Source organism: Rhopalosiphum padi, unplaced genomic scaffold, assembly GCF_020882245.1.
Source record: "Rhopalosiphum padi isolate XX-2018 unplaced genomic scaffold, ASM2088224v1 scaffold1, whole genome shotgun sequence".
Lineage (NCBI taxonomy): Eukaryota > Metazoa > Arthropoda > Insecta > Hemiptera > Aphididae > Rhopalosiphum > Rhopalosiphum padi.
Genome location: NW_026869996.1, coordinates 8,965,218 through 8,976,501, shown reverse-complemented (window position 1 = coordinate 8,976,501; position 11,284 = coordinate 8,965,218).

The window sequence follows — 11,284 nt, the reverse complement described above, 5'->3', positions numbered from 1 at the left end:
ATTTATTATTAACTTGCATACATTTCATTTAAGCAGATACTTCATAAACACTATAAACATGATTTTATATGATAATTTTGACGAATATTAAATATTTATTTTTTGATCTGCTTATAAAACAAACAATTCTCAAGTTAATCTCTTGAAACCTGGACCAAAATATTAAGAAAATGATTCTAATTTGTTATAATTAACTTGCATACATTTCATTTAAGCAGATACTTCATTAAAACTTTAAAACATGATTTTATATGATAATTTTGACGAATATTAAATATTTATGTTTTTAACTGCTTATAAAACCCACAATTCTCAAGTTAATCTCTTGAAACCTACACCACTATATTAAGAAAATGATTCTAATTATTTATTATTAACTTGCATACATTTCATTTAAGCAGATACTTCATAAACACTATAAACATGATTTTATATGATAATTTTGACGAATATAAAATATTTATGTTTTTAACTGCTTATAAAACCCACAATTCTCAAGTTAATCTCTTGAAACCTGGACGACTATATTAAGAAAATTACTCCAATTTACCATTATTAACTTGCATACATTTCATTTAAGCAGATACTTTATATACTCTATAATACATTATTTTATATGATAATCTTTACCAATATTAAAAATTCAAATTATTATCTGCTTATAAAACACTCAATTCTTAAGTTAGTGTCATGTAATCCAGACAATTATATTAAGTAAATGATTCTTATTTACTATTATTAACTTCTATAGATATTATGTTAGCTGATTCTTCATAAACACTATAAAACATGTTTTTATATGATAAGTTTGAGAAATATTATGAATTCCTATTTTAATCTGCTTATAAAACAGTCAATTATTAAATGTATACACCAACAGAGGGCGTGAGCGTCGCCGTAGTAGGGACGACATCCGTCGGCCGAACCGCCTCAGAAAGAAACTAGATAGTTGTGTGGCGTTCACCGTACTGCTGTGTGTCGTAACGGGTCGTTGTTTTTACTTAGCTTTTGAGTCTACTCGTTATTTATTAATTAAGATTTTTGATATTATAAACGAATTGTTCATATTTTATGCCCGAAGTTAACACAAGTAAGTTTCTTGACCCTTGACTACTAGATCAAGAAAATGATTCTAATTTATAATTTTTAACTTTCACTTTTTTCATTTTACCTGATATTTTTACTTCATAAAAACTATAAAATATGATTTTATAAGTCAATTCTGACCAATAATACAACTTAACATTTTTTCGTATTGAAAAGGAGCGATTTTCAGTTGTTGTACAAATGTATTCTTTAGTTACACTCATAATACATTTGAATTTCTTCTACAAAACATTCTGGTATATTTGTACTATCTTTTATGGCTTATCATAATTATTATTTATTATCATCTGTTATACATGTTTTGCAGTTTTACATTCGTATTTGTATTTAAGTTTCAATTGTAAATTCCTTTCATGTATTTTGTATAAAAATGAAGTTTGTCCGTTAGTTTATGTTTTGATAGTTTCCACTTCTGAATTACTCAGTGTTGTCCACGTACTAGTTGTCATATAAAAATTGTCGTTCTCCTTATGGTATCTAGTAGTGACATTTTATCATCCAACCATTATACATATTTAACTTACTATTTTTTTTTAGATGGCAGTACACCAGATATACTCAGGACATATTGAGACATGAATTACCATTTCTACCACATGGGAAAGTTTCAACATCCTACGTTGAAAATGGACTAGACGATCCTGATAATAATAATAGTTTTATGCAAAGTACGAGTAATGGATATTGAATATAATTGATATTAAATTAATAGTAGTGTAAAAAAAAATCAGTGTCATGAAACCCTGACCATTAGATTGTAAGCAAATGATTCTAATTTTCCATAATTGACATTCAAATATTACATTTAAGCTGAAACTTCATAAACACAATAAAAAATGATTTAATATTTTGAATGTTGACATGATTTTACATGGTAATTTAAACAAATATTACAAAGTCATACTTTGAACTGCTTGTAAAACACTGTATTCTCAAGTTATTCTCCAACCACTATACATATTTAACTGAGTAAATTCTTTCAGATTGCGGTACAGCAGATCATTCAAGACATGCTGAGACATGAATTACCATTTCTACCACATAAGAAAGTTACAACATCCTATGTTGAAAATGGACTAGAAGATACTGATAATAATATTGGATTTATGCGATGTACGTGTAATGGTAATTAAATGTAACTGATAGCAACATAATTGCAGTATAACAAAAACTTAGTGTCATGAAATCCAGACCATTAGATTAAGTAAATGATTCTTATTTACCATTACTAACTTTCATATATATCATGTAAGCTGATACTTCATAAATACCATAAAACATGTTTTTATATGATTATTTTGACTCGTATTTTAAATTTATATTTTTAACTGCTTATAAAACCTACAATTATCAAGTTAATATCTTGAAACCTGGACCACTATATTAAGAAAATGATTCTAATTTACCATTGTTAATTTGCATACATTTCATTTAAGCTGTTACTTCATAGACACTATAAAACATGTTTTGTATATGATTATTTTGACTCGTATTTTATATTCATATTTTTAACTGCTTATAAAATACTGAATTCTCAAGTTATTCTTTAACAATTATACATTATTAACTTACTACATTTTTTCAGATGGACATGTTTGTCAGATCACTCAAGGCATGCAGAAACATGAATTCACATTTCTACCACTTACGAAGGTATCAACATCCTATGCTGAAAATGGACTAGAAGATACTGCTAATAATATTGGGTTTATGTAATGTGCGTGTAATGGTTATTGAATATAATTGACAGTAAATTAATGGCAGTGAAACAATTGAGATTTGTTAATAATCTGAAATAAATATTAGTAAACACCTTTGACTTGTAATTTTCATTCTTAAGAGTTACCATTAGTAACTTGCATACATTTCGTTTAAGCTGATACTTCAATAACACTATAAAACATGCTTTTTTACGATGACAATTTTGACGAATATTAAAAATTCATTTTTTTAACTGTTTATAAAACAAACAATTTCTCAAGTAAATCTCTTGAAACCTATACCACTATATTAAGAAAATGATTCTAATTTGTTATTATTAACTTGCATACATTTCATTTAAGCAGATTTTTCATTAAAACTATAAAACATGATTTTATATGATAATTTTGACGAATATTAAATATTTATTTTTTGATCTGCTTATAAAACAAACAATTCTCAAGATAATCTCTTGAAACCTGGACCTCTATATTAAGAAAATGATTCTAATTTATTATTATTAACTTGCATACATCTCATTTAAGCAGATTTTACATAAACACTATAAAACATGATTTTATATGATAAATTTGACGAATATTAAATATTTATTTTTTGATCTGCTTATAAAACAAACAATTCTCAAGTTAATCTCTTGAAACCTGGACCTCTATATTAAGAAAATGATTCTAATTTGTTATAATTAACTTGCATACATCTCATTTAAGCAGATTTTACATAAACACTATAAAACATGATTTTATATGATAAATTTGACGAATATTAAATATTTATTTTTTGATCTGCTTATAAAACAAACAATTCTCAAGTTAATCTCTTGAAACCTGGACCAAAATATTAAGAAAATGATTCTAATTTGTTATAATTAACTTGCATACATCTCATTTAAGCAGATACTTCATTAAAACTTTAAAACATGATTTTATATGATAATCTTGACGAATATTAAATATTTATTTTTTGATCTGCTTATAAAACAAACAATTCTCAAGATAATCTCTTGAACCCTGGACCACTATATTAAGAAAATGATTCTAATTTATTATTATTAACTTGCATACATCTCATTTAAGCAGATTTTTCATAAACACTATAAAACATGATTTTATATGATAAATTTGACGAATATTAAATATTTATTTTTTGATCTGCTTATAAAACAAACAATTCTCAAGTTAATCTCTTGAAAGCTGGACCACTATATTAAGAAAATGTTTCTAATTTGTTATTATTAACTTGCATACATTTCATTTAAGCAGATTTTTCATTAAAACTATAAAACATGATTTTATATGATAATTTTGACGAATATTAAATATTTATTTTTTGATCTGCTTATAAAACAAACAATTCTCAAGTTAATCTCTTGAAACCTGGACCTCTATATTAAGAAAATGATTCTAATTTGTTATAATTAACTTGCATACATCTCATTTAAGCAGATTTTACATAAACACTATAAAACATGATTTTATATGATAAATTTGACGAATATTAAATATTTATTTTTTGATCTGCTTATAAAACAAACAATTCTCAAGTTAATCTCTTGAAACCTGGACCAAAATATTAAGAAAATGATTCTAATTTGTTATAATTAACTTGCATACATCTCATTTAAGCAGATACTTCATTAAAACTTTAAAACATGATTTTATATGATAATCTTGACGAATATTAAATATTTATTTTTTGATCTGCTTATAAAACAAACAATTCTCAAGATAATCTCTTGAACCCTGGACCACTATATTAAGAAAATGATTCTAATTTATTATTATTAACTTGCATACATCTCATTTAAGCAGATTTTTCATAAACACTATAAAACATGATTTTATATGATAAATTTGACGAATATTAAATATTTATTTTTTGATCTGCTTATAAAACAAACAATTCTCAAGTTAATCTCTTGAAAGCTGGACCACTATATTAAGAAAATGTTTCTAATTTGTTATTATTAACTTGCATACATTTCATTTAAGCAGATTTTTCATTAAAACTATAAAACATGATTTTATATGATAATTTTGACGAATATTAAATATTTATTTTTTGATCTGCTTATAAAACAAACAATTCTCAAGATAATCTCTTGAAACCTGGACCACTATATTAAGAAAATGATTCTAATTTATTATTATTAACTTGCATACATCTCATTTAAGCAGATTTTACATAAACACTATAAAACATGATTTTATATGATAAATATGACGAATATTAAATATTTATTTTTTGATCTGCTTATAAAACAAACAATTCTCAAGTTAATCTCTTGAAACCTGGACCAAAATATTAAGAAAATGATTCTAATTTGTTATAATTAACTTGCATACATTTCATTTAAGCAGATACTTCATTAAAACTTTAAAACATGATTTTATATGATAATTTTGACGAATATTAAATATTTATGTTTTTAACTGCTTATAAAACCCACAATTCTCAAGTTAATCTCTTGAAACCTACACCACTATATTAAGAAAATGATTCTAATTATTTATTATTAACTTGCATACATTTCATTTAAGCAGATACTTCATAAACACTATAAACATGATTTTATATGATAATTTTGACGAATATTAAATATTTATTTTTTGATCTGCTTATAAAACAAACAATTCTCAAGTTAATCTCTTGAAACCTGGACCAAAATATTAAGAAAATGATTCTAATTTGTTATAATTAACTTGCATACATTTCATTTAAGCAGATACTTCATTAAAACTTTAAAACATGATTTTATATGATAATTTTGACGAATATTAAATATTTATGTTTTTAACTGCTTATAAAACCCACAATTCTCAAGTTAATCTCTTGAAACCTACACCACTATATTAAGAAAATGATTCTAATTATTTATTATTAACTTGCATACATTTCATTTAAGCAGATACTTCATAAACACTATAAACATGATTTTATATGATAATTTTGACGAATATAAAATATTTATGTTTTTAACTGCTTATAAAACCCACAATTCTCAAGTTAATCTCTTGAAACCTGGACGACTATATTAAGAAAATTACTCCAATTTACCATTATTAACTTGCATACATTTCATTTAAGCAGATACTTTATATACTCTATAATACATTATTTTATATGATAATCTTTACCAATATTAAAAATTCAAATTATTATCTGCTTATAAAACACTCAATTCTTAAGTTAGTGTCATGTAATCCAGACAATTATATTAAGTAAATGATTCTTATTTACTATTATTAACTTCTATAGATATTATGTTAGCTGATTCTTCATAAACACTATAAAACATGTTTTTATATGATAAGTTTGAGAAATATTATGAATTCCTATTTTAATCTGCTTATAAAACAGTCAATTATTAAATGTATACACCAACAGAGGGCGTGAGCGTCGCCGTAGTAGGGACGACATCCGTCGGCCGAACCGCCTCAGAAAGAAACTAGATAGTTGTGTGGCGTTCACCGTACTGCTGTGTGTCGTAACGGGTCGTTGTTTTTACTTAGCTTTTGAGTCTACTCGTTATTTATTAATTAAGATTTTTGATATTATAAACGAATTGTTCATATTTTATGCCCGAAGTTAACACAAGTAAGTTTCTTGACCCTTGACTACTAGATCAAGAAAATGATTCTAATTTATAATTTTTAACTTTCACTTTTTTCATTTTACCTGATATTTTTACTTCATAAAAACTATAAAATATGATTTTATAAGTCAATTCTGACCAATAATACAACTTAACATTTTTTCGTATTGAAAAGGAGCGATTTTCAGTTGTTGTACAAATGTATTCTTTAGTTACACTCATAATACATTTGAATTTCTTCTACAAAACATTCTGGTATATTTGTACTATCTTTTATGGCTTATCATAATTATTATTTATTATCATCTGTTATACATGTTTTGCAGTTTTACATTCGTATTTGTATTTAAGTTTCAATTGTAAATTCCTTTCATGTATTTTGTATAAAAATGAAGTTTGTCCGTTAGTTTATGTTTTGATAGTTTTAAACAATTCTCAAGATAATCTCTTGAAACCTGGACCACTATATTAAGAAAATGATTCTAATTTATTATTATTAACTTGCATACATCTCATTTAAGCAGATTTTACATAAACACTATAAAACATGATTTTATATGATAAATATGACGAATATTAAATATTTATTTTTTGATCTGCTTATAAAACAAACAATTCTCAAGTTAATCTCTTGAAACCTGGACCAAAATATTAAGAAAATGATTCTAATTTGTTATAATTAACTTGCATACATTTCATTTAAGCAGATACTTCATTAAAACTTTAAAACATGATTTTATATGATAATTTTGACGAATATTAAATATTTATGTTTTTAACTGCTTATAAAACCCACAATTCTCAAGTTAATCTCTTGAAACCTACACCACTATATTAAGAAAATGATTCTAATTATTTATTATTAACTTGCATACATTTCATTTAAGCAGATACTTCATAAACACTATAAACATGATTTTATATGATAATTTTGACGAATATTAAATATTTATTTTTTGATCTGCTTATAAAACAAACAATTCTCAAGTTAATCTCTTGAAACCTGGACCAAAATATTAAGAAAATGATTCTAATTTGTTATAATTAACTTGCATACATTTCATTTAAGCAGATACTTCATTAAAACTTTAAAACATGATTTTATATGATAATTTTGACGAATATTAAATATTTATGTTTTTAACTGCTTATAAAACCCACAATTCTCAAGTTAATCTCTTGAAACCTACACCACTATATTAAGAAAATGATTCTAATTATTTATTATTAACTTGCATACATTTCATTTAAGCAGATACTTCATAAACACTATAAACATGATTTTATATGATAATTTTGACGAATATAAAATATTTATGTTTTTAACTGCTTATAAAACCCACAATTCTCAAGTTAATCTCTTGAAACCTGGACGACTATATTAAGAAAATTACTCCAATTTACCATTATTAACTTGCATACATTTCATTTAAGCAGATACTTTATATACTCTATAATACATTATTTTATATGATAATCTTTACCAATATTAAAAATTCAAATTATTATCTGCTTATAAAACACTCAATTCTTAAGTTAGTGTCATGTAATCCAGACAATTATATTAAGTAAATGATTCTTATTTACTATTATTAACTTCTATAGATATTATGTTAGCTGATTCTTCATAAACACTATAAAACATGTTTTTATATGATAAGTTTGAGAAATATTATGAATTCCTATTTTAATCTGCTTATAAAACAGTCAATTATTAAATGTATACACCAACAGAGGGCGTGAGCGTCGCCGTAGTAGGGACGACATCCGTCGGCCGAACCGCCTCAGAAAGAAACTAGATAGTTGTGTGGCGTTCACCGTACTGCTGTGTGTCGTAACGGGTCGTTGTTTTTACTTAGCTTTTGAGTCTACTCGTTATTTATTAATTAAGATTTTTGATATTATAAACGAATTGTTCATATTTTATGCCCGAAGTTAACACAAGTAAGTTTCTTGACCCTTGACTACTAGATCAAGAAAATGATTCTAATTTATAATTTTTAACTTTCACTTTTTTCATTTTACCTGATATTTTTACTTCATAAAAACTATAAAATATGATTTTATAAGTCAATTCTGACCAATAATACAACTTAACATTTTTTCGTATTGAAAAGGAGCGATTTTCAGTTGTTGTACAAATGTATTCTTTAGTTACACTCATAATACATTTGAATTTCTTCTACAAAACATTCTGGTATATTTGTACTATCTTTTATGGCTTATCATAATTATTATTTATTATCATCTGTTATACATGTTTTGCAGTTTTACATTCGTATTTGTATTTAAGTTTCAATTGTAAATTCCTTTCATGTATTTTGTATAAAAATGAAGTTTGTCCGTTAGTTTATGTTTTGATAGTTTTAAACAATTCTCAAGATAATCTCTTGAAACCTGGACCACTATATTAAGAAAATGATTCTAATTTATTATTATTAACTTGCATACATCTCATTTAAGCAGATTTTACATAAACACTATAAAACATGATTTTATATGATAAATATGACGAATATTAAATATTTATTTTTTGATCTGCTTATAAAACAAACAATTCTCAAGTTAATCTCTTGAAACCTGGACCAAAATATTAAGAAAATGATTCTAATTTGTTATAATTAACTTGCATACATTTCATTTAAGCAGATACTTCATTAAAACTTTAAAACATGATTTTATATGATAATTTTGACGAATATTAAATATTTATGTTTTTAACTGCTTATAAAACCCACAATTCTCAAGTTAATCTCTTGAAACCTACACCACTATATTAAGAAAATGATTCTAATTATTTATTATTAACTTGCATACATTTCATTTAAGCAGATACTTCATAAACACTATAAACATGATTTTATATGATAATTTTGACGAATATTAAATATTTATTTTTTGATCTGCTTATAAAACAAACAATTCTCAAGTTAATCTCTTGAAACCTGGACCAAAATATTAAGAAAATGATTCTAATTTGTTATAATTAACTTGCATACATTTCATTTAAGCAGATACTTCATTAAAACTTTAAAACATGATTTTATATGATAATTTTGACGAATATTAAATATTTATGTTTTTAACTGCTTATAAAACCCACAATTCTCAAGTTAATCTCTTGAAACCTACACCACTATATTAAGAAAATGATTCTAATTATTTATTATTAACTTGCATACATTTCATTTAAGCAGATACTTCATAAACACTATAAACATGATTTTATATGATAATTTTGACGAATATAAAATATTTATGTTTTTAACTGCTTATAAAACCCACAATTCTCAAGTTAATCTCTTGAAACCTGGACGACTATATTAAGAAAATTACTCCAATTTACCATTATTAACTTGCATACATTTCATTTAAGCAGATACTTTATATACTCTATAATACATTATTTTATATGATAATCTTTACCAATATTAAAAATTCAAATTATTATCTGCTTATAAAACACTCAATTCTTAAGTTAGTGTCATGTAATCCAGACAATTATATTAAGTAAATGATTCTTATTTACTATTATTAACTTCTATAGATATTATGTTAGCTGATTCTTCATAAACACTATAAAACATGTTTTTATATGATAAGTTTGAGAAATATTATGAATTCCTATTTTAATCTGCTTATAAAACAGTCAATTATTAAATGTATACACCAACAGAGGGCGTGAGCGTCGCCGTAGTAGGGACGACATCCGTCGGCCGAACCGCCTCAGAAAGAAACTAGATAGTTGTGTGGCGTTCACCGTACTGCTGTGTGTCGTAACGGGTCGTTGTTTTTACTTAGCTTTTGAGTCTACTCGTTATTTATTAATTAAGATTTTTGATATTATAAACGAATTGTTCATATTTTATGCCCGAAGTTAACACAAGTAAGTTTCTTGACCCTTGACTACTAGATCAAGAAAATGATTCTAATTTATAATTTTTAACTTTCACTTTTTTCATTTTACCTGATATTTTTACTTCATAAAAACTATAAAATATGATTTTATAAGTCAATTCTGACCAATAATACAACTTAACATTTTTTCGTATTGAAAAGGAGCGATTTTCAGTTGTTGTACAAATGTATTCTTTAGTTACACTCATAATACATTTGAATTTCTTCTACAAAACATTCTGGTATATTTGTACTATCTTTTATGGCTTATCATAATTATTATTTATTATCATCTGTTATACATGTTTTGCAGTTTTACATTCGTATTTGTATTTAAGTTTCAATTGTAAATTCCTTTCATGTATTTTGTATAAAAATGAAGTTTGTCCGTTAGTTTATGTTTTGATAGTTTTAAACAATTCTCAAGATAATCTCTTGAAACCTGGACCACTATATTAAGAAAATGATTCTAATTTATTATTATTAACTTGCATACATCTCATTTAAGCAGATTTTACATAAACACTATAAAACATGATTTTATATGATAAATATGACGAATATTAAATATTTATTTTTTGATCTGCTTATAAAACAAACAATTCTCAAGTTAATCTCTTGAAACCTGGACCAAAATATTAAGAAAATGATTCTAATTTGTTATAATTAACTTGCATACATTTCATTTAAGCAGATACTTCATTAAAACTTTAAAACATGATTTTATATGATAATTTTGACGAATATTAAATATTTATGTTTTTAACTGCTTATAAAACCCACAATTCTCAAGTTAATCTCTTGAAACCTACACCACTATATTAAGAAAATGATTCTAATTATTTATTATTAACTTGCATACATTTCATTTAAGCAGATACTTCATAAACACTATAAACATGATTTTATATGATAATTTTGACGAATATTAAATATTTATTTTTTGATCTGCTTATAAAACAAACA